Source organism: Mastigoproctus giganteus, chromosome 3, assembly GCF_048544385.1.
Source record: "Mastigoproctus giganteus isolate SK-2022 chromosome 3, ASM4854438v1, whole genome shotgun sequence".
In the NCBI taxonomy this organism is placed as follows: Eukaryota; Metazoa; Arthropoda; class Arachnida; order Uropygi; family Thelyphonidae; genus Mastigoproctus; species Mastigoproctus giganteus.
In genome coordinates this window covers 17,615,815-17,631,549 of record NC_143577.1, presented here as the reverse complement: position 1 = coordinate 17,631,549, position 15,735 = coordinate 17,615,815, and the positions used below count along the sequence as shown (strand labels likewise).

Below are 15,735 nucleotides of genomic sequence, written 5' to 3'. Positions count from 1 at the left end.
ATAGCTTCACTTCAATCCAGTTGTAAAAAAAAGGGAGTGGGGGCGCTGTCTCTGAGGAATAAACATTGTTTATAATTTCTAGAGAACTCTTTGGTTAGTATTCTGCTTGGGATTCACCATCGGTTCTTAATGGTTTGAAATTCTTATTGAATGTAATGTTGGCTCTTTCCATCATAAGTATCTATCTATTTAAAAATTATTAGTTCTGCTGAAAACACGTTACATACATAAAACAGAAACATGAAGTTAAATAAAATGGAAAATGGAAGAGGCTAATAATTTAATCATGCATGTTCATGTATTTCTGCTTATATGTGTAAAATTTGAAAAAAAAAAAAAAAAAAAAAATTAAACTATATGTATATTAGCGAAGCTCTTATTCACTTCTATTTTCAATTTTTTTCGAAATTTATCATTTCAAAATTATCATTTATGATTTAATATCGCCTTCATTGTTTATTGTCCAAAATTAGTGATGACTTTTTCGAAAATAAGTCTTTTAAGAATTTGAAAAATGTTTGACGTCTATAGATCATGTGTGAGAGAGAATTCTATAAATAACTTGAACTAGAAACAACACATAATTCCAATTTTTCTATCATCAGTATCAGTCAGATTTTCCATGCTAGCTTTATGACCAAAAAATAGGACAAACACCCTGGCCCTGTCCCTAATCGGCTCACGAACGCCATAAATGTAGGAAAACTATTAAAAAAAATCAAAACCAACGAAGTAAAAATTTATTTATACAGTATTTATTAAAGTACAGCAACTCAAAGTTTTATCCTCAATTAACAGTCAACTTGAGCTTGAATGGCCTCACAGGGCTCCTGTGAGGGCCAATTGAGCCTACTCTATTTTTTAGAGTAAATTTTTTTTCTTGAATTTTCTTCTAAAAAAGCTGAGGTCGTTTGTAAAATTATGCTTACAATGCTTTTTTCTTATTCGGATAACAGTCAATGATCAAATTTCAGTACATGATAAAATGAGATTATAGAATGAGTTTATACATATGTAATTTGTACATTGAGATCAAAATTCTAAATACATTTGGTGAGAGAGTTTTGAAACGGATTTTAAAATCTTGAAAACCACAGCCGCGACAAGTCCTCAAAACGCCTTCTTTGGAATAATACACTCAACAAATTTCTGTATGGATACCTATACCATTATCTTCAAGTGCTTGATAAATTTAAAACGATCTATTGCATAGAATCACAGTACAGGACATGGTAGTTGAACCTATAAAGGTAAACAGTAATTAAATTAAGTTAGTACAGACAGTAAGAACATTTCAAATTTACTACAGCTAAAAAATTCATACTCTCATTTAATATATGTGAGAGTTACACCAAAAGTAATGTCTACTTTTCCCTTTTTCTTTTTAAAATTTTGCTAATGTATTCTTCCTTGGCTGTTGTAGTAGTAGGGTCTTAGGAGCATCAGCGACTAAGACGATATTGCACTGTGTATACTGTCTGTAAATTGTGTGTGTTCTGAGGTCAATTTTCTGTTTTGCTGGATAAAAAACCCAAGTTATGTGGGATAAAAACTATGCCACCCTCGCCTAAGACCGATTAACTCGGCCACGTTGTGAAAAAAGCTCATAAAATTCCTCCCGTCTTTGTTGGGACTCGAAGTCAGGTCTTTTCCACCCGGTGTGGGGAGGACGGCGATCCTACCAACTGTGCTACCCAGGAGGGTTCTTCCTGGGCGCCATTTATGCTAAAAGTGCCAAGTTCTACAGGTGATGTACATATGGTGTTTGTTGCAGCAGTTAAACATAGAGGTATACAAGGTGCAGTTAAAATGAAAAGAGAATCGTTGCATACGAACGCTTTACAACTGCGCATGTCAACAACATTCATATTTTACTGTAGCTTGTTTTTTCCTGTATAGTTTAGTTTTTTGTTTCGTTACAATCGATTAAGTTTTGATTGAACTGTGCCTCTTTGAGTGAATCAATGTTTTAACATTTCGGTGGAAAAATAAGTGATTGTAATTTAGAGCAAAGACTAAAATTTTTGGATTTAGTGATAACAGGAGATGAATTCGGGGTCTTTCAGTATGGTCCACAAACCAAGCATCAAAGAACATGCAAACCAAGCATGCAGTGGCAAACTCTTCTCTTCTCTACGTTTAAAGAAAACAAGAATGACTCCATCAAAGATCAAGTTCATGCTTGTCGTGATGTTGTTCATCAGGAATTTGTCCCCCCAATCAGACTGTTAATCAAAACGTTGAGGGTTTAGGAAGACTTCTTGAAAAAATCCGAAATACACGGCTCAATTTATGGCCGAACAAATGGTTTTTGCATCATGATAATGCACCCTGTCATTCCTCGATCGCAGTGAGAGAGTTTTTATCAAAAAATAAGATCACAACATTGCACCACCCGCCTTATTCTTCAGATCTAGCACCGTGCGACTTTTTCTGTTCCCGAAAATTAAAATCCATCTCAAAGAAAAAATTTTAAATCTTTTTCTCTTTGTAAATACCTTTACGTACAAATAAAGGGTATTTACAAATAAAAGAAATTATTAAACGCTGAGAGAGACATTAATAAACACCGAGTTTAAAGTTAATAAACACAGAGAGACAGCTCTCCACACCTCCAATTTGTATATCACATGACAGTTAATTCTTTTTGGGAAGCATCATCACAAGAGTCAATATCTTTGCCCTATTGTCATTGCATGGATAAGACTTCCTTTCTAAGCTTTTTGTCACATGCAGATTTGTAGAGGTCATCCTCGGTTTATAGATCTGAGAGAGCATCTGAAAAGGGAGGAAACAATCAGGAAAAGTCTCGTATTCTGGGGGAGGGGGGCAGTCTTGGAGCAACCCGCAAGGCTGAGAAGCAAATTGTCGATTAGCATGAATCCCATATGGATGCTTCAGAAATAAATCCCGCAACCATTTTCACCATGATGATCAGCCCTCGGGAGTCAGTAAGCTCAGAGAGACGGGGACCCCCTATTGCATTTACTAATTGTGTTGTTCTAATTTGCGGCATCAGAGATTGGATTTCAATGGGTCCACTTCAGTAGCCAATATTCAGATGCAATGAGAGGCTTTTTGCTCGGTATGGTTGCCGAAGCCCATTCCTCCGACTCGTACAATAATGGGGGTAGACAATTGTTTTATGTATTTCTTAATACATAAAACAATTGTCTACCCCCATTATTGTACGAGTCTCTGAATCTCTTCAATATGCAGCAGATTTTGTTTTGTTGTCCAACGTAGACTCAAGGTTCGTGAGGCGAGTTTATCCAGCTGAGTATTAAAACAGAATTTAGGGTCGAACAGTACACGTGACCAGAATGCGTAGTTACAACAGGGATTTAGGTGTTACCAAAAGTCGGAGCGATTACTGTGGGATTGGTCTTCAGAGAGAATACCATCATCTTGGTTTTCTCGGGGTTGATCATCAGGCCAAAGTACTGAAGCAAAGACGCAATTTTCATTGATATGGTTAGTGGTCAGGATGAGGGTGGGACTGGGCCCAATTGGCATAAGAATCTTAAGATTATTGGTGTAGAAGGACAATTTGTTGGTTCTGTATTAGTGGGACTATAATCGCCGTGAATAACAATCCAGAGTGAATGCTACCCTGGGGGACTCCAGCAGTAACAGTGCTCCGATAGCATCTTTCTCCTCTGTCAAGTTATAACAAATTCTTGCAAAGAGAGCAGAGAGAAAGCACAGAATATCTCCCTTGATGTGATAGTATGATTCTAAAAGCCACAATAGAGAAGGGACAACATTCACAACATCAAATGCAGCCTCTATATCTAAGTAAGTTATATGCTCTCGAACGCTGATAATGTAGCATTTGTGGTTGCGAGGAGGTTTATAATTGTCGATCGCTATGAGAGAGCACAATGAATCTTGGGAGGGGCTAAGCAAGAATCTGTTTGGTGAGGACTGGTAATGGCGCCTCCGTAGCCAGGTGGGCAGGAGCAGCAGTGCGAAGCACACGCTTCTTGTTTAGACCGGGGTTAAAGCCCGCGACCACCAAATACGGAGAATGCGGAAAGGTCAGGGATTGACCACCGCATATCCCCGGAGCAATATGGCCTCAGTTGCTAATGCTCCTAAAAAAACAAATAACAAACAATAAACAAACGAGGCTGGTAGCAACATTTTTCAAATGGATACAGGCCTAACACTGTAGCTGTTCCACTCAATTGGGAACGAACGAATAATGGTGGTTGAATAATAAAAGGATTCAGGCACTTAACGATGAATTGGGGGACATTATTAGCTCCTGCGACAGTAGTGGGAAACAATGAATTGATAGCTTTTATAAGTTTAGATGTAGTGAAATTATAACTGCGGAGGTTATCCAGATGGGACATGTGATCTGGCACGTCTAGGTTTTGGGGGCAGTACACTTGATCAAAATCTCGTAATGTGGTCCATCCATTGGTCAGGATCAACGTGAATTTTATTGATCCTTCAGCAATCTCTGCTTCTAAATTTTATGAAGTTGTTTCAGTTTAAAAGCTACATTGAGGTCTTAGTTCCACCGCGCTTTCGAGTGGGAGGTAGTTTTAACTGTACTGGAGGCGAAAAAGTTTGCAACAGTATTAATCCAGTTTGTAGGTATGTTTGTTGTAAGCGTGACTTCACACTCTTCAAGGATGTGCCAAGGAATGAGTGTAGCTGCCATAAGGCATTTTTTACTATGTAGAAAATTCGGGCTAATGATTGTGGACGTGTTACTCAGCTTATGGAGAGTTTCACATGACTTATGGACAGCATGTTTTCACGAATGAACAATCTTCGAATATTTAATTATTCTTTTATATTCCCTGATCAAATTCAACAACGGATAAATGATATTGATAGTTCAGCGTCTGTACTAAGAGTTCACTTCAAGGTATGAGTATCCAGCGTTGCATTTCTCTACAAATCCGGTCTCCTGATCGTCACTGGGGGAAAATATACCCGTATTCTCTCTCTCTATCTCTCTCTCTCTCTCTCTCTCTCTCTCTCTCTGCTTGTCGCCGAGATCGGAGAGAAAACATCGACATGGTGGGGTTGATGTCAATGACCAACTTGCGAAAGCAAGGAGCAGTCTAGTCAGCTCTCTCGGAAGCGTGACACCACGTGATCAGTTAGGAGGAGGAGCGACGTTTGTCAAACATTGTATCACTCCACGTATTTGGAAAAATCCACAGAAGGGGTACCCGCTTGTAAAGATTATATAGCCATGTAGGGCAGCTCCCAAACGCTAGTTCAACTCCGCCGTGGTACACAGTGATGTTACAAAAACTCTGCAGAAAGGCCACAAATGTGTGTAGTGCTATGTTTGTGCCGTGTATATGTTTGTTATGTTGTTTAGTTGTTTCTGACCGCTTTGCTATCAGGAAGCAACAAGCACCAGGGTGGTGCGTCCTGATACCCGTCTATGCCGCGTGGAGGCGGGCCACAACTGAGCGCGAACCGCAGCAAACCTCGAGTGTCACGTACTGAATGTCGAAATCATTCAAAGTATGAGCAAATAAAGTTAATTTTAACAATAAATTAAAAAATAATAATAATAAAATAATCACAAAAATTAAAGATAAAAATAAGTAAAAAAAAATAAAATAAATAAATTAAATAAAAAAATAATAATAAAATAAAAATAAAATTCAGTAAAAATAAAGATAAAAATAAGTTAATAAAATGGGATAAAAAACAAAAAATAAAAATAAATAAAAAATCATCCTGCACCAGTGTAACCCCACCTCAGGACCAGCCTGAGGTAAGCAGGAAATAGAAGTCAAGAAGACAGTGATGTCACTCGGCGTCATACACGTTTGTTATCCAACTGTCCAAGTCGAAGATGGTGGTGAAGTTGGTATTTGAGCTAAAAAAAAATGGTGGTAGTGACGATGGTGGTGGTATCACGAGATGATGATGATAGAGATGCTAGTTTGGACTGCAGGTAGAGCTGGAATAGGAGTAGTTCCTGAAATTGGGGCACTACTGATGATTTGTCCACCTCTGGCAAAGGCTTTATGTGCAAAATCTTGCAGAAGATGAACTTTTTCTTTGGAGTCCAAGAGAGAAGACTCATTGCCTGGGGAGAATGGTTGACACAGAGTAGACAGAGGCTGACGAAGATCCAAGTTATATGGACAGGTGCAAAGAACATGCTGCCAGTCTTCTGGGCTGCCACAGTTACAGAGGGATGAATCAGACAGGTTAAACATAGCAAGTTTAGCACGAAGGGAACCATGACCAGTTAGAAGAAAAAGAGTGCGGAGACTCGGACTGAACCATTTTAGAATAGATTTTTGTAAGGCAAAGGACACAGGTGGAATAAGTTTTCTTGTGACCATACCTTTTGAAGAAGAAGACCAAAGAACTTGCCAGAGTTGAACCAGGTGGTTCCAGCAACGAGTTTTTTCGGCTTTAGGATCGCAGTGGATATTAATAGTGAAGTCTAAAAAGTCAACTGGAATGGCATGTCTAAGGTAATAGCAAAAACCTCGATAAGCGATTTGGAGATCCAGAGGTAGGCAACCGTTTAAAACCTGGAGCGCAGCTGTCGAGACAGTGCGACAGGTACGACTCATCATTAAGAGCATACGTCTTTGGATAGAGGAGAGTTTCTTTTGGATGGCAATCTTCTTAGTATACCAAAACCAGGCACCAGCGCCATAGGTACAAATCGAAACAAGCACCACTTTGTACAAAAGACGAAGGGTATGATGGTTAATACCCCAGGATTGATGCGAAAGACGGACAAGCATAGATGTATACTTGGATATTTTATCATGAAGGTGCAATATATGTTTCTGAAAGTTTAACTTGCGATCTAGAATAACACCCAAAAATTTATGCGAGTCAACCGTGGAGAGAGAACGACCAAAACGTTTAACAATCGGAGGCCTGAAAATGTTAAGGTTGCCCTTATATTAAAGAAGCTTAGTCTTCTTAGGAGAAGTGGTAAGTTTATTAATAGCAGACTAAGAGCACAGATCATTCATAATGCTACTGGCAGTACTTTCCAAAGAAGCACGAGAATTACCAAGGAAAAGAAGGGTTAGATCATCGGCATATGCTATTTTAGAAGCATTCGAAGTTGAACGGAGAAGCCACTCATCTAGAACCAAATCCTAGACGAGTGGACCAAGCACTGAACCTTGTGGGCATCCTCGAGAGACAGAACGACTAAGTTCTGAGTTCCAGAAATGACTTGAACAGAACGGTGGAGAAATTAGTTGTAGGTTAAGTTGTAGAGTTGTGAGGAGCATCGAGCAGCCCTGAGGCGAGAAAAGAAGCTGTCCCACCAAATGAATGTTGCATATCGTAATTGGCTTGTTTCTAATTCTTCAGTTTCATTTTCTGCCTACACCAAAGCTAGCAACAATTGTAAAGCAGTTATTAATCAGTCCAAACTAGAGTTTGAACAGGCTAAGAGTAGAAAACTTGCTTCTTGCCCTAATGGTAGCCGAGCATTCTGGTCTCTTGTCAAAGCTATTGGCCGCAACTTTTGCCCATCTCTGCTCCCACCTCTGTTCAAACCAGATGGTTCTGTTGTCACTTCAGCCAAGGATAAAGCTGACCACCTGCTAGCATCCCATTTTTCTTCAAACTCATGTATTAATGATCTTGGTAAAACATCTCCCACCATTCCCAGCACGCTCCATTCAATGCCTCTTGTGGTCTTCCGTCAAAAGGATGTTTTGACGAATCTTGATGCTAAGAAAACTCCAGGTCCCGATGGTATTTCTCCACTTGTTCTCAAAACCTGTGTTCCTGAACTTACTCCTATTCTTTGCCGCCTTTTTTCACTTTCTTATTACAAAGGTGTTTTTCCTTCTACTTGGAAATTTGCTCATATCCAGCCAGTTCCTAAAAAGGGTGACAAATCCCTCCCATCCAATTATCGTCTCATTGCAATTACTTCCACTCTTTCTAAAGTAATGGAGAAATCAATTAACCGCCAACTCTTAACCTACCTGGAAACCTTCCGTCTGATTAACGATCGTCAGTGTCGATCCACTGGTGATATTCTGGCTTATGTTACCCATTTATGGACTAATTAAATGGAAAGGTTCGGTGAAACACAAGTAGTTGCTCTTGACGTCTCAAAGGCTTTCGATCATGTTTGGCATAAAAGTCTTCTAAACAAGCTTCCATCTTATGGTTTGCCAACTGTTTTTAGTAATTGGTTATCCAGTTTTCTCTCTGATCGCTCACTGAGGGTGATGGTAGATGGCTCTCTGTCTTCTAACTTCTCCACTAATGCCGTTGTCCCCCAAGTTTCAGTTCTTTCCCCCACTCTTTTCCTCTTGTATATTAATGACCTTCTTCTATTAACTGGAAATCCTATCCATAGTTTTGCCGATGATAGCACATTGCATTAAACTTTCCATTTTGAGAAACCTTGCCCTGGTCAATCAACTTCAACTTCTAGAAAATCTGCTACCAATTCCTTAAATGCCGATCTTCAGGTAATTCTCCAGTGGCGCAAAGACAACTTAGTTGATTTCAACACTTCTAAAACTTAGTCTTGTCTTATATCTCGCAAAAAGGATTCTTCTGCTCCTATGCTTAACTTTAGCGACACTCCGATTTCTAGGCAAAATGATATATCTCTTTTGGGGATTACCCTGACTTCTAATCTCTCTTGGCACAAGCACATTACAAATATTGCTTCTTCTGCATCTAAAAAAACTTGGTTTTCTCTTTCGCTCTTGGCGTTACTTTTCTTCCAAACACTGTATAAATCGCAAATCCGCCCTGCCATGGAATATTGCCCTCCCACATCTGGGGTGGTGCCCCCAAAACCTCTTTGAGGCTTCTTGATTCCATTCAGAAGAGGGCAGTTATGTTAATTAATGATTCATCTCTAACAGAGCCTCTCCACTCGCTGTCTCATAGACGTACTGTTTCTGCTGCATGCCTCTTGTACAGATACTTCCATGGGCACTGTTCTTCTGAATTGGCTTCTATAATTTCGGCTGTCTCTTTCAAAACAGTCCGAACATGTGCCGCCACCAGCCAACATCCATTCACTGTCCAACTTCAAACTCACAGAACCAACTTTTCATCTTCCTCGTTTATTCTTTCTAAAGTAATGGAGAAATCAATTAACCGCCAACTCAATTAACGTAATGGAGAAATCAATTAACCGCCAACTTAATTAAAGTAATGGAGAAATCAATTAACCGGTTGTTCCAGAAAACTGCCGTTTTCTGGAACAACCTTCCTTCGTACGTATTTCCTGAAAATTACAGTCTACAGAAGTTCAAATCCAATGTCAACAAATATCTTCTTTTGTCTTCTCAACCTCCAACCCAAGCACGATACTAAGTACTATAGGTTCTAATACCCCTCGTGTTTGGGGTTTACATAAAAAAAAAAAAAAAAAATTCCAGACGAGTGGACCAAGCACCGAACCTTGTGGGCATCCTCGAGAGACAGAACGACTAAGTTGCTGAGTTCCAGAAATGACTTGTACAGAACTGTGGAGAAAGTAGTTGCAGGTTAAGTTGTAGAGTTGTGAGGAGCATCAAGCAGCCCTGGGGCGAGCAAAGAACTCCCACCAAAGGGAGTCAAAGGCTCCAGAGAAATCTACGAAAATAGCCATAGCATATTTAAAAGAGCATTGTTTACTCTAGAGAGAAGTTCAACCAAGGCCTCCTCAGTTCCACGGCCTGTACGAAAGCCAAACTGGTCGGAGGACTTTAATGAGCGTTCAGTAAATAGACAATCTAGACGGGCAGCAATAAGTCTCTCAAGAGTTTTACCCAAGTTGGACAATAACGCAATAGGACGATAGGCCTTACCAGTGATAGGAGTACCAGGTTTGGGAATTAATTTTAACAATGCCGTCTTCCAAAGAACTGGAAAAGTTACGTCGTTCAAGCATTTATTATACATTGTGACAAAGACAGAGGGATAGAGTTTGTGTAGTCGCTTAATAAAAATGCCCTGAGGTCATCAATTCCAGGACAGCTATTATTATTGATTTTGCAGATTGCCGAATCAGCCTCTGCCTGGTTGAAGCAGGGAGTGGATTCAGAAGTAAGATAGGTACTGTTGAGAGATCTAATTTGTTGGTGAATAGGAAGATCACAGCAGGAATCATCTGAGGGAAGAAGTGCATTAAGTATGGCATTGACAGTGGTAGTCCAAGTCAGAGTTTCATCATTGTGATAATCAACAGACGGTAAATTTCTGGAGGGTGAACCTTGTTTCTAGAGAGACGATGAACCAGACCCCAAGGGTCAGAGTTACCTGAGGTTAAAACAAATGTTTTCCAAGTGGATCTTTTACTGTCCTTTATGGCCTTGGCATATTGCCTTTTGTGGTTGCGATATTCATTTTTTAGCTGCTCAACGGCGAGCACGGAACACACGACGGCGTAAGATGGACAAGTCGTGACTCCACCACGGTGTTGAATGTTTAGGCAGCACTTCTTAACAGCACGAGAGCAGGCCTTAAACAAAGCATCCTGGACATACTTTGCATAGTCAGATGCAGAGTAATTAGCAATATTATTCATCATAGAGTCCGTGAATGAGAACTGAAGAGCATCATCAAAACGACGCCATAATATAAGTTTAAGGAAGAAGCGGTGAAGGTCCTGCAAAGGCATAGAAGTGTCTGGAGAGGAAGACTTAATAACAAAGGTAATAGCTCTGTGATCACTAGAGCAAATGCCACAGTTACCAGACCAGTCAGAAACAGTGGTAGCGTTGGCATATGCAGTCACAGTTATGTCAATATTGCTCTCTCCAGATGTAGAGCTGAAGGTACAAGGCATGTCAGGCTGGTTGAGAGTAACAAGGTGATAAGAGAGTAGGAATTCTTCGATAAGTCTGCCTTTAGCGTCAGAGGAGGATGAGAACCAGAGTAGAGACTTTGCATTGGCATCTGACATGATAAAAAGGTTTGTACAACCAACAGTAGCAATAACGTTATCAAGGTATCGAAGATAAACCTACTTCTCTGTAAAGTAGGTTAATCTGTAAAGATTAACCTACTTTACAGAGAAGTAGGTTTATCTTCGATAAAAGTAGGTTAATCTGTAAAGATTAACCTACTTCTCTTTCAAACCTTCACAAATTCAGCTAATAGATTATTCATGACCTAAATGAATCAGATTGCTGTAGAAATCTATTCGCCAATTAATTAATATCAATTAGTTAATTATTACAGTGAGAATAAAATAATGACAGACAAGAGTACACAGAACGAGATCTAAGATCAAATGTTTCTTGTAACATGAAAATGGTGGCCCTTTGCTGGATCATGTTGGTTGTGCTGAAAAGAAATCTCGGGGGGTTCTCTGAGTCCTCTTGGCCTTCGAACACATTAACTCGAAGTACTTGAAATGTTTTCGAAAATTAGCTGTCATTAATGAAATTAAATTTTATCTTTGTTTATGAATCTATATTACTCTAAAGGAGGTTATTTGCTCACATCTGAAATTTTAGTCGAATATTTCCATGGATTCCAGTGATATTCTCTGCTTTGTGATGTTCCTTCCGTTTTTTGGATACCAGTGTATTTATCTTAATTTAAACTTTTTACTGATGAAATGTTTCAATAGAGCCCGTTTATCACGACAGTTGTTTAATAAAAACACGTTTAAGGATTTTAAAAGGTTCTATTTTTGAAAAATAAAAAGTAATCTTTAGCATTCAGACTTTGACTATTCATGGACGCACCAAAACAAATCAGCATGCAATGATTAATTTTAAATGCATTCAGCGTATATTTGAAATGCCATACAAATCTTGGCACACACAACTATAACAAAGAGCAAACAAAACAAAACGGGTGTTCTTATAAATTTTCTAAACGTGTTGGTAATGCATTGAACATGTTTTAATTAAAAGCAATCCTCGTAATATATTTCATTTTCTATTTCATTTTCTACAAGCGATATCTTAAATAGCGTACCTTCACATTTCCATCATTACCATTGGATTCCGTGCCTGTTTTGTTATCTTTCTGTTCATCTGCCTTCGGCTCTTTCTGAGCTTGTTGGTTCTGGAAGTTGGAGAAGCGATCATCTCTCTCATGTGTAAGTCCTTGCATTACATATCGAATTTCTGGTTTGCCATTGGAATCCATCGTGAATTTTTGTGGAATCTAACGTGAATATAAAAGAAATACGCTCTGTTATGTATTAGGAATATGGCATAGTGTAATTACTGATTACCATTTTATAGGAATGGTACAGATCAAAAACAGCTTGAATCATTAAATAATGCAAAAGCTGCTTACAGGAAAAATGGGAAAAACTTTGTAATCGGATGTATTTAGTAGTAATTAAGACGGTGAGTGGTCAGGAGTTGGAGTGCAGTAGCCCACGTTCTTTGAGTAGACCGGGGTTCAAGCCCCTGACTGCTAAATACGGTCGATCTGCCAACCCGCACTGGACCAGCGTGGCAGATTATGGTCCATTTCCTTCAGCATGAATTGTTGAGGAGGCTTCCATCCTGCAGTGGGATAATGGCTGCAGTTAACTTTAAGACGGTGAGTTAAGAACGAGCGTAATGGCAGATGTTTTAAGGTCTCTTATTGGTTGTTGTGCTGTCCCCATGCTTGTCTGAGGCCAGCTCTGTGATTAGCTGTTGAGTCGATGGGAAAAAACATTTTTTTAGTTCTTATATTGTTCACTAGATTGCGCTGCATTTTTTTCTTTTTTTATTTATTTTTACCGAGGCTCGAACCCATGTCATCTGTCTGGTGCTTATCCATTGGGCTACCCTTTAAGTTGTTAGAATGTGTGTAAATGTGCCTGTTATAGTTAAAAGTGTGTGCGTGTGACGTCAACAGACCTGTATTCTGCAATGAATTGTGGGGCCCCATCGCAGGGCTGGGGGCCATTGTTGTTTATTTCATCTGTCATCTGTCTGGTGCTTATCCATTGGGCTACCCTTTAAGTTGTTAGAATGTGTGTAAATGTGCCTGTTATAGTTAAAAGTGTGTGCGTGTGACGTCAACAGACCTGTATTCTGCAATGAATTGTGGGGCCCCATCGCAGGGCTGGGGGCCATTGTTGTTTATTTCTTCTGGTTGTATGTACCTGAAACAAAACGTTTTTATATTTTTTTAAATTTCCAATGTTGATACTATTGGAAATAAATACTGTGTTATTGTTAGTCCATTTTGCCAGTGAGAATCAGAAATTAATGATTTTTATTTTATTTTATGTGTTTGATGATTAAATATACATATTTTTACCAATAGCTATGTATGGTGGGGCCATCTATCGGTCCTTTCTGAAAGCTGAAAAAAAATGTTTTTCCCTTCTTATTCTAGAATGTAAAGTTTTTTTTTTTTAATTTTTTTATATCCTGTGTTGATACTATTTGTCTCCCATGTTTAGAGATGCATTTTACCTTTGTAAACCTGAAAAGTAAAGATTTTTATGTGTTCTGTACTGTTTTGATGTGTAAATTTATTTTACCAATGTTTTTTTTTTCTTATTCTAGAATGTAAAGTTTTTGTTTTTTATTTCCTGTGTTAATAATATTTGTCTCCCATGTTTAGAGACACACTTTGCCTTTGAAAACCTGAAAAGAAAAGATTTTGATGTGTTCTGTACTGCTTTGATGTGTAAATTTATTTTGCCAAAGTTGTGAATGGTGGCTCCATCTATTGGTCCAATCTGCAACTTGAATTTTACTCTATATTTGAAATTTAATGCTTTTTACATTTCTAAAGTAATTTCCCAAAGTTTAAGATTTTAAGGCTATTTATTAATGGAAAAATTACAAAGTTATTTTCTAGTAGCTAAGAAAAAGACAGACACAATATTTACAAATAGAATATATTTTTTTATTGATAAGATTTTAGAGCTAGCTACAAATCACAATTTTTTTAAAAATATTAAGACAAAAGTATAAAAAATTAAAACAATCACTTACATAAGACACGTAAATTTCAATGTGTAGGCACAATTAAGTTCATCGATCATCGAACTTACTACACTGAATAAACCATAGATGTTGAACTCTGTTTTTTTTTTTTTTATCTCCTCTTTCTGACACTAAGCAGAAAAAATTTGAATGCTGGTATATGGTTCTACAGTTCTTATATAATATGCATAGACGTTGTTAAACGATACATCGAACGAGTTTGAAATTACATCGGCCTTTAGACGCTCTCGAACGCTGTTAAGGTGCTTCAATATAACTGCTGGTTTCAACAGAAATGCATGCTTTTCGTTTTCTAGGCGTTGAAGAAAAATATGAATATCTGTGATTCTAGTAGCCAAAACTTCAAGCTCCGAAAGATGTAAGGTTAAACGTACCTCTGGCTCTAGGAATGTGTTTCCAGTAGAAGTCACCAATGCCGTCCTCTGTATTGATCCGGAGTCGATGCAACTGGATTTCATCTTTAGCTTTAGCTCTAACGAAAGCAAGAAATCAGGCAATTTATCCTTGAATTCAGTCCATTGCCTTCTCGATAATCGAATGTATGCATTAGGTGTTTTCGCTCGTAGCGTACGGTTTGAATTCGTATCAAGAAACTCGCACTGTGGTACTATGACCCAAGCGTCTATAGAGAATAACGTTCTGTTTTCTTTCTTCATCAAATTTTGTAGGCACTGACATTTTGACAACTGGACAGAGAAAGTTCCAAACTGCAACTGAAGTCCAAAATGTTGCTGTCTCACATGCGCAGAATCTAGAGCCACATGGCTACAGTCTCCCCCGTCAGCACGTAACGGACCCAACGCTCCCACGCCTAGGGGTGTGATAAACTACGTGGCTGAAGCCGTGTTAGTCAAAAACAGCTCCATCTGACTGCCTGTTTTGCTTCCTAAAATACACGATAAGAATGTACCCTCCTCGCAATAAAACAAAGGCTTGTTTTAACTTCAAAAGAAGGCGACAACTTTATGATTTGCTGGTGTGTGCTCCTAGAATTCGTTGTACGTGTTATGTACTGAAAGTTGTTTTTCTTAGGAATAAGCGCTACAGATAGAAAAATTTTTTTTTTTTCATTTACTGTACACAATATTTTCTTAAACTCATATCGATCCTTTTGAATAGTAAAATTAGAATCACAGCAAACAAGTATCTTTTTTTTTCCCTAACAGTTTTCAAAATTGTGTTTCAAAGTTTAATGAAAATGAATATTTTCTATAGAAAATAACGTTCTGTTTTCTTTCTTCATCAAATTTTGTGGGCACTGACATTTTGACAACTGGACAATCAAAATCGTATTCATCTTTAATCCAAAATCATCCCAGAATAGAGAAGGGGAACATCATTGTTAGACTAAAACTCGTTTATCGGTAAATTTGATTTCAATTCTGTGATGTCTCTACTCAAAACAGTCTTTACAATAAAAATTGCTATTTTAAACCTGTAATCAGGTCACAAAGAAGGTTAGGCAGGCGAAGGCAGATTAAGAGAAATCCTTGGCAAAAGATGCTAAGAAAAACAGAAAGGATTTCTTTACTTATATAAACTCTAAAAGGAAGGGGATGAATCTGATTGGTCCACTTGACATGGATGGTTCGACTGTTGATGATCCTGCTCAGATAGCAAACAAACTGAATGAGTATTTTGCATCCACATTCACACATGAGGAATTATTAAGATTTGAAAATGGCAGAAGGTTATCAAATTGTAGCATGGTGCTTAATGATTTTGTAACAACTGAGAGCAAAGTGGAGGAGAAATTATTGAAGTTAAACATAAGAAAGGCACCTGGGGTGGATGGGATCTATCCATTTATATTAAAGGAGACGGCAAAGCA

General features: G+C 38.3%; 1 long non-coding RNA gene across 1 annotated transcript in view; it reads right to left on the bottom strand.

The window, feature by feature from the left end:
* Window positions 1-723: 723 nt before the first annotated feature.
* Window positions 724-15,735, bottom strand: part of LOC150087754 (uncharacterized) — a 29,087-nt gene continuing 14,075 nt past the window's right edge. The window contains exons 2-3 of the long non-coding RNA XR_016546759.1: window positions 11,917-12,108; window positions 724-1,242 (exon numbers count right to left, since the gene is read on the bottom strand). This is a non-coding gene — a long non-coding RNA (uncharacterized LOC150087754). The remainder of the gene's footprint in view (window positions 1,243-11,916; window positions 12,109-15,735) is intronic.